We start from the raw sequence: 14,330 nt of genomic DNA on the forward strand, positions 1-14,330 counted from the left end.
ATTGTTGGATCAAATGATAAATCTACTTTTAGTTCTTTAAGAAATCTCCATACTGTTTTCCATAGAGGTTGTACTAGTTTACATTCCCACCAGCAGTGTAAAAGTGTTTCCTTTTCACCACATCCATGCCAACATCTATTGTTTTTTGACTTTTTAATTATGGCTACTCTTGAAGGAATAAGGTGGTATCTCATTGTGGCTTTAATTTGCGTTACCCTGATGATTAGTGATGTTGAGAATCTTTTCATGCTCCTTGGCCATTTGTATATCTTATTTTGAGAAATGTATATTCATGCCATTTTCCTGCTTTTTGATGGGATTTTTTCTTTTTGTTGATGTGTTTGAGTTCCTTGCAGGTCCTGGATATGAGTCCATTGTTGAATACATAGTTTGCAAATATTTCCTTCCATTCTGTGGGTTGGCTGTTCACTCTGCTGATTTTTTTGCTGTGAAGAAGCTTTTTCGTTTAATTAGGTTCCATTTATTTATTTTTGTTTTTGTTGCATTTGCTTTTGGGGTCTCAGTATGTCTTCTTTGAGATGTGTCTGTTCTGGTCCTTTGCCCATTTTTTAATGAGGTTGTTTGTTCTTTGCTTGTTGAATTGTTTAAATTCCTTATAGATTTTGGATATTGGACCTTTGTTGGATGTACAGTTTGCAAATATTTTTTCCCATTCTTTAGGTTGTCTGTTTACTCTGTTGCTAGCTTCTTTTGCTGTGCAGAAGCTCTTTAGTTTAATTAGGACCCTTTTGTCAATTTTTGGTTTTGTTGCAATTGGTTTTGGGGCTTAGTCATAAATTATTTGCCACAGCCAACGACCAGAATGGTATTTTCTAGGTTTTCTTCTAGAGTTTTTATAGTTTTAGGTCTTACATTTAAATCTTGAATCCATCTTGAGTTGATTTTTGTATATGGTGAAAGGAAGGGTTCCAGTTTCAATCTTTTGCATATGGCTAGCCAGTTATCCAATCATTATTTTATTGAATAGGGAATCCTTTCCCCATTACTTGTTATTGTTGACTTTGTTGAAGATCAGATGGTTGTAGGTGTGTGGCTTTAATTCTAGGTTCTCTAATCTATTCCATCAGTCTATGTGTCTGTTTCTTTACCAGTACCACGCTGATTTGCTTACTGTGCTTTCAATATTTTGAAATCATAAATAATTTTGCAATGAATAATCTTTTGCATATATATTTCTCTTTTGTGGCAAGTGTATCTTCAGGGTAACTTCCTAAAAGTTGAATTGTTGGGTTAAAAGGTAAGTGCATGTAGGTAAGTGCATATCTAGTTTTGTTAGGTATTGTCAAATATTTCTCCAAAAGGGTTGTACCAGTAGTGTCTGAAAGTGCCTACCTCCCCACAGCTTCACCAGCAGAATGCATTCTCACACTTTTAAAATGTTACTAATATTATTTGTGCAGATTTTAAGTTTAATTCTTCTAAATTTTATTGTTGTTAGACAAATACTTGGAGAATTCTTTACTTTTTAGGATCCGTCAGATAATTTCTTTGAGATTCTGTCAAGTTTTATTATTTTTTACCACAATCTTAAGGTTTTATCTATTAATTTACTCACTGACTATTCAAAATATATATTTGAGGGCTCTCTATTTCCCATACAATATGCTTGCCTTCAAGAAGCTTACTAACAGATAGGATAAGGAAGCAAATAACTGGAGAATTATAACACAATGTAAAAAGTACCTTATTATTTGAGAGGGAGTGGGCTGATGGAAATAAGTATAAAGTATTAAGGAAGCACAAAAGGGAAGTGTTTCCTCCTATTTGCAAGGGGCGTCCTGGGGGAAGCAATTTTTTTTTTTTTTTTTTTTTTCTGAGAGGATTTTTAATGGAATTAACCAGTGGAAAAAAGAAGAAAGGAGTAATTGGTGAGCTTTCCAGATACACACACCTCTGCATGTACAAGACCCTCAAGTGAAGGAAGAGAGAGACAAATACATTCTGGAACTGTCAAGAGTTTAGTAAGAGTTTAGTGTAATTGGTGTATAACATTCATGTATGCACTCATAGATGTGGTGAAGTGAGAGAGAAGCAGAAGGAAATATGACCCAAGAAGCATGTATAGAAACTTAAACTTCATCCAGAAGTCAAAAAGGCTTACTAAAAAGTTTTAAGCTGAGTAGTGTTATGATTAAAATTGTTATTGTGAGACTGACAATTCAGTGTTTCCAAGGAACTCAAGGTTTGTCCTCAAAGCATTAAACTACATTGTATACACAGAAATATGCTAAATCAAGTAGAAAAGTGGAATGATGCTTAGGCCAATAATTGACAGTGATCTTAAGAAAGGTAGTCAGCAATCACAATAAAAAAAGAAGGCGGGATATCTTAGAGGTAGACTGTCTGCTTCAGTGGCCGAAAATGAATCTTTTTCAGAGAAAAGGAGCTGCTTTCGGTAGCTGAGATTTTTCAGTTGAATTTGAAGAACACTGGTAGTATATGTGTTGAGATCCAAAGCTGTCTATACTTACACAGCTTAAAATTTACATTAACTTGATTTTACTATTATGTTGCTTCATTAATGTGGTATTATTATTTCACTATCTTTATAGCTTGATTTTATTATTTCAGAAAAGTTTTGCCCAGGGAGATAAAGTTGCTGATAACTTTATCATTCATTTCAAAAAGTTCCTGGAAGTCCATTTAAACATATATTAAACTACTAAAATTAAAGCAGCATTAAACAGCTGTTTACTAATCAAGCGCTGCATTAAAACCCTTTTTTCAAAACCCTCCTCTCTCTATGTCTACTAACACTAAAACATCACAAACTTGACCCATCATAATCAAGCCACCACATCCCACAGCAAGACACCCACCTTAAACCAGATGCCCCAAATCTCATAAATACCCTATCTTTGCTCTTTCCTCTTCTGAGATACCATAAAGGTTCTTGTCAAGGTGGTGGCCTCTGTTACTGTGGCAAGCACAGTGACTCAGATCTGCTTTATCAACAGGTTAGTTTGATGGTGTTTGCAGGGAGTAAAATACCTATAAGATTCATTCCTTATTCCACCAACAAACAATGCATTTTGCATAAATGATAACCTATAGTTTGAAACCATAGGCCTAAATTAACAGTCCAAGAATATCTCAGTTAACTTTCTAAATTTGTCTCTTTCTTTCAATCTGACACATGGCATTTACAACCAGAGAGGCCTAGAGGAATGTCATTTCTGTGGTTCAGTCGAAATCATTGTTTTTCCAATTAGTGAATCTAGAAATGTATTATGGTTACAGGAATAAGTAAGTGAACTGTGTATCCCAGCCAATCAGCCTACATCAACCAAGAAAGACTTTTGAAAAAAGCTATATAGATTTTATGTAAATTTGGTATTTATGAGCACCAAACTTTTAGCACTGACATCTGCCTGAGAAGAAACTTCATTTACAGCAGTGGCAGAAATGAAGTTCACTGTGAACTAGTTTTGGATACCATATGCTTTAACAAGCTGAAGAGGAGGGGGGAAAGAGGCATTTTAAAAACAGGTTTTTCTTGCTCTCACTGTGGATGATGTTGCATGACAACATTGTGACATCATGGCTTACGCTATTTTACTTGCTGTTGCACCAATATAGCATCAAGGAGTGTAACAGCACCTTTGATGTAGAGTGCTTTCCTCCTATGGAACTTACAGCACTTCACAGGCATTTTCTTTCGAAACCTCACAACATCTCTCTAAGGTATTGCCAAACTGGAGACAAATTTCACAGTTTAATCATGTGGAACACATTGGTAAATATAGATGTGCCTTTTAGAAAGTTGCTTCAAAGTGTATTTTGCAGCTCACGAGACGTTTCTCAGGGTGTAAACCAGTGGTGTAATGTAAAGCTTTTGGCCCTCCCCCATGAGAGCTGGGAGGATAGACGTGCTTGGCATAACACTCACAGTGGCGCAAAAGGAAAGGAGGGTAGTGCAGAAAAGGCAGGCTGACTATTTTGTTATGTGTCCTCCCCTTCTCTTCATGTCTCCAAGGCCAAACGGGGGTGCCTCCTATTCCTCCACCTCATTCTTTTCTTTTCAGCATCAATAGTGAAAACTGAGTTACAAAACTTAATTAGTAATTAAGAGTCTGGTTAGATTTTTAGGACAGAATGAAAGAGTCCATTTAAAACACAAGGTCTGTTGATTGTAATCCCAGCAATCTAATCAGTATTTATAACATAGTTTTAATGGAAAAGGGGTTCTTATAAAATGGGAACGTGGAACATTGCAAACATGCCGTTGCCTGCCTTAATCTCTCCAGATCTACATAGTGAAAGGGAATGGGCTCATTCTCAGAATAATGCTCCCTCCCAAACCCATCTTTTTCCTTCCAATACCCTTACTTCTCCCAATTCCCTAGAAAAGATCACTTGATGTGGAGCAGAGACCTGAATGTGAGTCCTAGTTGTGTCCTGTAATAGCTGTAGGAACACTGTCATTAAACCTCCCATAAATACCAATTCCTAGGTAAACCAGGATGTATGCTCATCCGACATATACAGGAAACCTTTGGATGGGAAGTGCATGTGCCTAATTGTACATGGTATTGTGGATAGGGATGTTTGCATTGTAAGAGTAAATGCAATTTATTAAGAAGCTTGCATTCTATGAATATCATTTATTTTCCACCTACCACTGGAATCTGTAATACATACTTCCTATTTTCAAAACGGTATATAGCTTGCATTTCCCAAAATGTGATAATGTGGACAACTGGTGGTACATGAAACCACTTAAAGTGGTAGACAGCAAACATTAATTTTTTTAATCTATCATGTCAAGTCTATAATTTTGAAAGCGAAAATTTTTGTTTTAAAATAAATTCACCTAGGTAAAATTTTGAATTGATTTAAAGAAAACAATTAAGCAGGCCAGGCACAGTGACTCACCCCTGTAATCCTGGAGGCGGGATGATCGCTTTAGCCCAGGAGTTTGAGACTAGCCTAGGCAACACAGCAAGGCCCTGCCTTCCCCCAAAAAATAAATAAATAAAAACAAACAAGCAAAACAACAACAAAACCCAGGTGTGGTTGTGCACACCTATAGTCCCACTTACTTGGGAGGCTAAGGCAGGAGGACTACCTGAACCCAGGAATCAGAGGCTGCAGTCAGCTATAATTCTGCCAATACACTCCTTTCTGGGTAACCTTGTCTCTTTAAAAGCAAAAACAAAACAAAACAAAAAACAAACAAAAAAAATTGAGCAAATCACACTATAAATGGATTATAGCTGTATAAAGGTTAACCTGGAACGACTGCTATGTGGGAAGCCCTGCTTTATAAGACACAGCCAGAATGAAAGAACATGCTACTTAATATTTGAATAAACCACACAATAACCTATGACTTTCATTCAAGGAAAAGTACTTTGCCAGGGTTGGACCAAATTAGAGAAATAGAAATGAAATAATTGCAGTTTGAGATTAGCCTCGGATACATTTCCTGGTAGGTCCTGGGACTCACCATCATTTTTGTATATTATTAATGTAAACTATATATGAAGAATTGACAAAAATGGGCAGAATTGTGTACATATGCCAGTTGATTCTTTGTGGGGACATTTTATGCATGCATGATTCTTTGAGAGACATGACCAGAACAGAGAATGAGCTGGCCTTGTCTTGAGAATTTCAGAAATAAAGACTTCTCAAACTCTTTGAGTAGTTCATTTAATTCTGTGGTAATCAAAAAGTTCTTCTCAATTTCTGACCCTAATCCCTTCTACTTTAAGTGCAATCTCTGAAGAAACAGAAAAATCGGGAAGGTTTTGCTATTCCACCTCTCCATATTTGGTTATAGAGACAATGACAGCAGTGGACATTCTAATCATCACCTTGCTTTGTTTACACTCAATTTTATTTTTGTTTGTGGTATCTGTCAATAAAAACATGAGCACTTCTTATTGTTTTTGTTTGCTTAAAAGGGGAGGTAATTTAAATAATGTATCAAGCTACTTGGTATGAATGATCAGAAGTGAGTCATTAGCAATTATATCCTTTCCTAAAACACATCAAAATATTTGAGGGATGGTCATTTACAGATATCCGTGTGCACTGGAGCTCAGAGTTTATAAAGGTTTACAAGTATTTATGTATGATTTTATGTGTATTTTCAGAGTTATTTTTTCTTATGGAACTTTGAAAAATGAAGAGAATTAAGTTGTTTCTAAAAAGCCAAAGCAGCCTGCCATCTCTTTTTCTTTTCTGGGCTACGGTCCAATTTGCACAGCAGTTGCAAAGAAAAAGCAAACGCATCACTAGATTCAGCGAGAAATATTGTAACAGTATGTAATCTCTGTCAAGATAAAATTGCTTTGTGATTTACATTACAATAAATCCTGACCTTTAAGTGCTGCAGACTAAGCTAATCTGTGAAGTACTTTATTTCAACATTGAATCAGCGAGTGCAGCTCAACCAAAGTGACTGTATTAGTCCCACTGTGGTGTGGTTAAAGAGCCTATATATATCGAAGCAGATTACAGAACATTGTTCTATGTGTACTATAATAAGTAGAATAATTGAAATATTCAGTCTGTTTCATCATTGTGAAATAATAGAATTATTTTAACCTCCCTTTTGTTTGCCTATTATGGGAATTGTAAGTAGCTACATTTAAATATCATTAGGGCCTGATTTAGATTGATTAGAACAAGGAAATTCAGAATTAAGGTTAAAATACCACATGACATTTCAGCCTTAATTCACTTCTTAGGGCTGTTATTTCTTTTCTTTTTCTTTCTCTTTTTTTAGTAAAATAGTTAAGATGTCACATGGAATTTCTCAGTAACAGCTTTGAATTTTTGGTATTTTCCCTGCCCAAACCAAGTCTTAGGCTCCTCAATCATTGGAAAGTGGACTGTCCTCCGAGATACTATAAAGTTAAAAAGTAACAAGAATTTATTGAATTTGGAAAATTTTTAGCCATCAATTCTTCAAACATTTTTTCTCTCCTCCCTTCTCTCAGTTTTCCTTCATGTATTAGACAACTTGACAGTGTCCCAGAGGTCACTGATAACTTTTTTTCTGTCTCTATTTTTGCTTCTGTGCTTGCTTTGGATAGTTTTTATTGTTTCTTCAAATTCATTGATTTTTCTTTTTTTCCTCTGCGGTTCTCAATCTGCTGCTAAGACATATCAGGCATATTTTAAATCTCAGCTACTAAATTTTTCATGTCAAAAAAGTTTCATTTAAAAAAATTTCTTCCATTTGTCCCCTCTTTACATTCATGGTCACTAATTCCATCATCTCTGTTGTGCATGCAGCTTCTTGTGTCTGCTAATTAATAATTGGATACTGGACGTTGTGTTTTTGGTTTTGGGTGCCGGAAATCTTGGTATTCCTTTAAATACTGTTGAATATTGTCCTGGAATGCAGTTAAGTTCTTAGGAATCAGTTAGATTCTTTCAAAGCTTGCTTTAAAACGTTGCTAGGTAGATCCAGAGCAGGGTTTAGTCTAGGGCTAATTTGGCCTCACTACTAAGCAGCAAGCGCTTGAAGACCCTTCCTAATGCTTTGTGAATTATGTGGTCTTTCCACTCTGGCTGGTAGGAACACGGACTACTTCCAGCCCTGTAGGAACTGTGGGAATTGATTGGCCTAATGGTTTCTGCGGCTTCCTTATGTGGCCAGAGTTACTTTCTTCTCTTGCATGTATAGATCAGCAGTCAGCCAAAGATTTGAGGAGAATCCTCCACAGATCTCTGGAAATTTCTTTGTATCTCTCTCCTCTCTGGTATTTTGATCACAAATTCTAGCTGTCTCAGCCTCCCTAAATTTCAACCTCTGTCTCTTCTACTCATGAGACCACAGGGCTTCCTTTTGCTGAGGACGGGAAACTATCTTCAGGTAGTAAGCTAGGGCAAATGATTCTTTCCAATATTTTTATAAAGTTTCTCATTGTTTAAGGAGGATGTCTCCCTGTTACTCTATCATGATCAGAACTGACGTGTTAAATAACTAGAATTTAAAAGGTAGTTTAAGGTTTTTATTTAACTATTTACTCAGCATTATTGCCAAGCAATGTGTCTGGAGACTGGAAAGTAATTGATAAGAAGGTTATTAAAACAAGTTTGGACACAATTAACTTTAAAAATTTTTAATGCATATTGTCCAAGCACAAAGCAATGTAATAATTGTAAAGCACATAAGGCACTGTAACCATGTCATCTCCTTGAATCAGAACGTTGAATTTAGTCAGTTGTATATAAGAAGGTGTTTTGTGGAGTGCTGGAGTGCTTTCCATTGTTTCTTATGGTAACTGTTGCTCTACTCTATTTTAAAGTTACATTGAGTGAGGGGAATAGTTTTAATTTTAGTAAGGCAAACTTTTTTTGTTATTTTGTGTTTTTTATTTTAGATTTTTATAATAAATTTATAGAGTGCCTTGAGGGCAGCTCAATTTGCATTTTAGGGGGCCACCTAAGAAACTCACCTGGGACAGACCACACTGTTCTGCCTTGGAGCACTACAGCCTGAAAACAGATTTGTTCCTGAGATACTTCACATTATAAATAGAGATATCCTTGGGGCACCATATCAATGTATACTAGAGGGTCTTCTCATACATTTTGAGGGGAAAACAGCAGTTTCAATATCCCCAAGATGACAGAAAGTGTTCCTGATGCTAAAAGGATACTTTAGCACTTAGCCGAAAGATTAGTATTTTGAAAGGTCAGTTTTACAGTTCCAAACAATTTCAAAGTTAAAATATAGTGATTTTCTAGAATCATTTGCTTTACTGCCAAGAAAAAGTATGAAACTAATTGTTTAAAAGAAAGATTATGTTAAAATATTGATAAATTGGTACAGATAATGTTACATACACACAAGCAATGTCTTTTGGGTTGCTATTTATTTTCTCATCACATTTTAAAATACTGACAACTAATAGACAGTTATTACCTGGTTACTTAATGATATTTAAATTTTCTGTGGCCTAATCTTCAGATTAGGCATAAGAATATCTCATCAATCTTTTGTGATGTCAATTAAGTCAACATATACCTCTAAAACAGCATTTTTATTTTTATTAGGAAGAAGCCTTGCTTTAGCTGGTGACACTTTCTGATGCTTTGAAGGTTTTGCTGTCCTCAGGTCTGTCAGGCACTCCTCCACCTCTTTTCACACAAATGCTGACCCCACACACGCCTTGTAACTGTTGACATTTTCTCTGCCTCTGGATCTGGGGGCTCAATGGGATGCCTCTTTTGCCTATCTTGTTTTAGACATTGATTTGTGGGTGTTTTTGCTTTACTATCATAATTGTCTTTTGTTTGTATGTTGAACTTCCGGAAAATTCAATACTACCCAACTGCCACCATTGTCTTCCCAGAATTTGCCCCTACCTTGACTTCTTAAAGCTTTGGAGATGGAAAAGGGACCAATCTTAGGGGCCTGCTGCAACCACCCAAGCATAGAAATAAAGGAAAAATTCTGAGTCCCTTCAAGGGAAATTCCAGGCATCTAGCTAGCCCTGGGGAGTAAATGAATAATCTGACAAGTAAGAAGATAATAATAACTTAAACAATAGTCATCTAAGCAAGTCAGGGTCATAAGGTGTTTGGTTCCCTATAGAAACTAAAAGATAACATATTAACATACTTTCTTGATTTGTTTTTCAGAAACCAGGATCCCCATTGATGGGGAATACTGACCACTGTGAGGTAGACCTCAGGCAAAAAGAAACTGAAGACTGAACTCAGGCTGTTTTAAATTTCTTCCCAAGGGGCCTGGAGAGAGTCACACCTGCAGACAACCAATCTTGCTAGACTGGTCACACTGACCCAGTCTGTTGTGACTTGCTCTCATGACTTGACTCTGGCATAGCATCACTTGATGATTAATAGGTTTCCTTATCTTAACAAATATATGTTAACACCAAGCCTTAACATACCTTTCTGCTGACCCCAAGGTTTTAGACAAAGGCTTGTTCCCTCAGCCAGTTGCAAATCAGAGAATCTCTAAATCCACCTCGGACCTGTTAGCCCCTGCTTCAAGATATCCTCCCTTTGCAGAACAAGTCAATGTATAACCTCCACATATTGATTTATGAATTTGCCTGTTACTTGTTTTCCTGAAATGTACCCCTGTCTTTAAAAACACTTGCTTGTAAGCCATTGGGGAAGTTGGTTCTTAAGTGTTAGCTACCTGTTCTTCTTACTTAGTGCCCTGCAATAAATGTCCTTCTTTCTCTTCCTGCAAACCTTGGTGTTGGTATTTGGCTTTATTGTGCCAGATGAGTGGATCCAAGTTTGGTTCAGTAACTGTTTTCTTTCCTCATCTGTTAAAATAAAGAGAACTGAATGATTTCCTAATATCCCTTCCAACGGTAATATCTATTTGGACCTAACAAGACCCAAAATTGTGGAGGAAGAAGTACATGAAATATTACCTCACTATCATGTTTTCAGACCCTATATATTTATAAGTTGTTATCTGCTATAGTATGCTATATTTTGTCATCTGAATCATTATTCATTCTAATATAAATTCACCCATCTATCCATCCATCCTAAGAACAAACACCCAACCACTATTATATACTAGCTTTGTTTCTTCAGGTACATATTCGATTTGCCATGCTATTTAAAACTAGAAATAATCACACTACAAATGTCATTACTAAGATATATGATCACCTAGGGAAACTTAATTGTTACTTGGAGGTGAAATATGACTGTTACGGGATTTTTTTTCTTGAGACAGAGTCTTACTCTGTTGCCCAAGCTAGAGTGCAGTGGTATGAACATGGCTCACTGCAGCCTTGACCTCTTGAGCTCAAGTGATTCTCCCACCACAGTCCCCTGAGTAGCTGGGACTACAGGTGCATGCCACCATGCCCGGCTAATTTGTTTATTTTTTGTAGGGATGGGATTTCACCATGTTGCCCAGGCTGGCCTCAAACCCCTGGGCTTAAGTAATCCTTCTGCCTTGGTCTCCCAAAATGTTGGGATTATAGGTGTGAGCCACTGTGCTCAGCTAGGATTTTTTTTTTTTTTTTGATAAATGATTTCAGCTTTTTGCTACGGAGGGTTTCTTGCCTGCCCCCATAATCCTGGATCACTCAGCATAATCAGCCAAGGATTGAGATTTCTCTAGGATTTAGTTATCAGCTAAATAAAGCCAACAGACCTCATTATTTGACCAGTAGCCAGAGTATGAGCTTGGAAGAAGCTCATAAGGCCTATGGCAGGTCATCGGGGGGATATTACTTATAGGCAAGTAATATTTTAGAGTTGTCAAACAGTCTTGTATCAGTTAGGGTTTTCTAGAGGGACAGAACTAATAGGATATATGTATATATGAAAGGGAGTTTATTAAAGAGAATTGATTCACATGATCATAAGGTGAAGTCCTATGATAGGCTGTCTGCAAGTTGAGGAGCAAGGAAGCCAGTGGTGGATCAGTCCAAATCCCAAACCTCAAAAGTAGGGAAGCCGACAGTGCAGCCTTTGGTCTGTGGCCAATAGCCCAAGAGCCCCTGGCAAACCACTGGTGTTAAGTTCAAGGGTCCAAAAGCTGAAGAACTTGGAGTCTGATGTTCAAAGGCAAGAAGCATCCAGCACAAGAGAAAGATGAAGGCTGGGAGACTCAGCAAGTCTTCTCTTCCGTTTTCTTCTGCCTGCTTTATTCTAACTGCCCTGGCAGCTGATTAGACAGTGCCCCCCTAGGTTGAGGGTGGGTCTGTCTGTCCCAGTCCACTGACTCAAATGTTAATCTCCTTTGGCAACACCCTTACAGACACACCCAGGAACAATACTTTGCATCCTTCAATCCAATCAAGTTGACACTCAATATTAGTCATCACAAGCCTTATGTATGCAGCTGCCCACTCTGTACTATGGAGGCACTGCTCTGCTGAATAATTGTCAGAGACACTCCAGCAAATGCAGGCGGAAGACACACTCAGGGAATGTACAAGGCAATGCTTTCTTCCTTCAGAAAGATCCTGGGCCAACAAATATCAATCACCTACCTTTCACCACATTCCTTGAAATCATATAATTTATATAAGATACATTTGTAGAAAACCTACTGTGTATCAGTCATTTTCTTAGAGACTTTCTTTACTTTTTATTCTTAAGATAAATTTTTCTTACAAAATTTATACTTACACATGCTTAACAAATCAAATAATGCTTCAAGACTCATAAAAAGCTAGCTCTTGTTTTATTTCTCTCTTATTTTCTCCAATGGCTACTATTTAAAATTATTTGTAGCTGCTTATTTTAATGTTTGCTTTCATACACCTAAATAGAAGCTTATATTGCTATTTCTTCATTTGACCGTCTTAAATGTTGTTTCTTGTACGTCCTGCTATAGAAGATATGGTTTAGTTCTCTTATATCCTTATCTCTTTAACATATAGATATTTAGCCCCTTACTCATGCTTCCAAAAATTATATAATTATTTTTATTTAAATCAATATTTATTTACATTGTTATGACTATATAACTATTATGTATAAATAATGAACCATACACTGTATTTCATTTCTGGTTATAGTATGCTTTCTCTAAAATTAAAAAATTCCTCTTCTTTTGCTTTTTACTTTTCTACATAGGTATCATTAATCCATCCCAATTCTTGAATAGAACTGGAATTCTGACAGTGTAGAAATCCCTTCTAGAGCCCTCTGTCTCCTGCTCTAATCCAGATTGGTTGCTCTTTATGCTTGCCACATAGCTGTCATGCTGAGATTTCCACTTAATTCCTGTTGGACCTTTCTAATATGCTCCATTTCATGCTCATGCTTTTTCTGGCTTTTATGTTCTTTTATTCTGCTTATGTTTCAGTTTGAATTATTTGTTTCTAAAGAGCTGTTTTCCAATTCATTATCCTTTCTCTCTTGCTAGTCTAATCTATTGTTACACCCACCTATTGATTTTTTAATCTCAGTTATTTTATTTTTCAGTTCTGGAATTTTCATTTGATGTCTTTTAAATATAGATTTCAGTTCTGATAAAATTCTTCATCTTGTCATTTTTTTCCCTTGGATATATTATTATAGCTGTGTAAAATGTGTATTGATACCTCTAATATCTGGACTATCTATCCGTGGGGGGTGGGATTATATTTTTTATTTTTTTGTTTTTAGTTATTTTTTTGTCATCCTGGCATGTCTGATAATTTTTGACTTAATGCTGGACATTGTAAGTTAAAAATTATAGAAGCTCTGGATGATTTTATCTTTTTCAGAAAGGGTTTTTTTTCCTCTGGTAGGCAGTTAGAAGATGTGAAAATCAGCAAATGCCTTGAGGAGAAAAGCACTGGTGAATATGGGGCTCTCCTCAGTGTATTTTCAATGTATTTTCCTTTTCTCTGTGATCCTGGCTCTCCAAGTCCTGGCTGCCTTAGTTATTTCCAATGCCTTAAAATAGCTGTTTTCACCCAGCTTTTATAATTGTTTTAGGTGGCAGGTTTAGGTGGAAAATACATAATGGAAGTGGACCTTAATTGTTACTTCATATATGATGTTTTTGTTTCTCCTTTCTCTGGAAAGTTTTAATATTTTTTCTTTATATTTATAGACAGCATACTAACTTTTCACGGTAGTGTATTTTGGTGTAGGCCCTTTCTCACTTATTATATGAGAAATTCAACAGATCTTTCCAGTTTGGAGACCTGTGACTTTTGGGATTTGAAAATTCTTCTTGTATTAGTTTTTTAATGATTGTGTCTCTCAATTTTTTATTTTTATTTTTTGTTTTATTTTTCTGCAATTCCTGACATTTTGACACAGCACCTCCTGGATGGATCCCTTAATTTGTTAACAGTTTTTTTCCCTCATTTCAATTTCTATGTCTTTTCCCTTTAGCCAGTTTATTCAGTTTATTAAGAGAAGAATCTTTCAATCTTATGCCTTAGAGGCTTAAGTTTGGCTACCATTGTTTTGAGAGATAAGTAGTGGATGGAGTTGGGAGAAAGGCTATTCAGAATGTAGACTTCCACTTTGTGCCCCTGTGTTCAACTGGGTACCTTGCCCATACATTCAGTTGTATCTTCTGTTCCTGAATGCAGAGGTCTCCTGGTTCATTCTCTGCAGAGAGTAAACCTCAGTCTTCAGCACAGATGAAGGAGGGAGATCTGTCTAAAACTTTGTTTTCAGTCCCACTCTAACCCCATTCTTCAGGAATACTTCTGTTGTCAGTTTTTGAGACTTTCCAGGTTCTATGGCACAACTAGATTGTAGACTTAGGTTTCTGCTTTCTCTGATATGTTATATCAATTACCCTTTATCCATTTGTTTTTCAGATTTTAAAATCATTGTCATCTTTTGCATTCTATATTCTCTCCCATTTTTGATGTCCTTGTGGATTTACA

This window comes from Hylobates moloch, unplaced genomic scaffold, assembly GCF_009828535.3.
Source record: "Hylobates moloch isolate HMO894 unplaced genomic scaffold, HMol_V3 SCAFFOLD_6, whole genome shotgun sequence".
NCBI classification, from domain to species: domain Eukaryota; kingdom Metazoa; phylum Chordata; class Mammalia; order Primates; family Hylobatidae; genus Hylobates; species Hylobates moloch.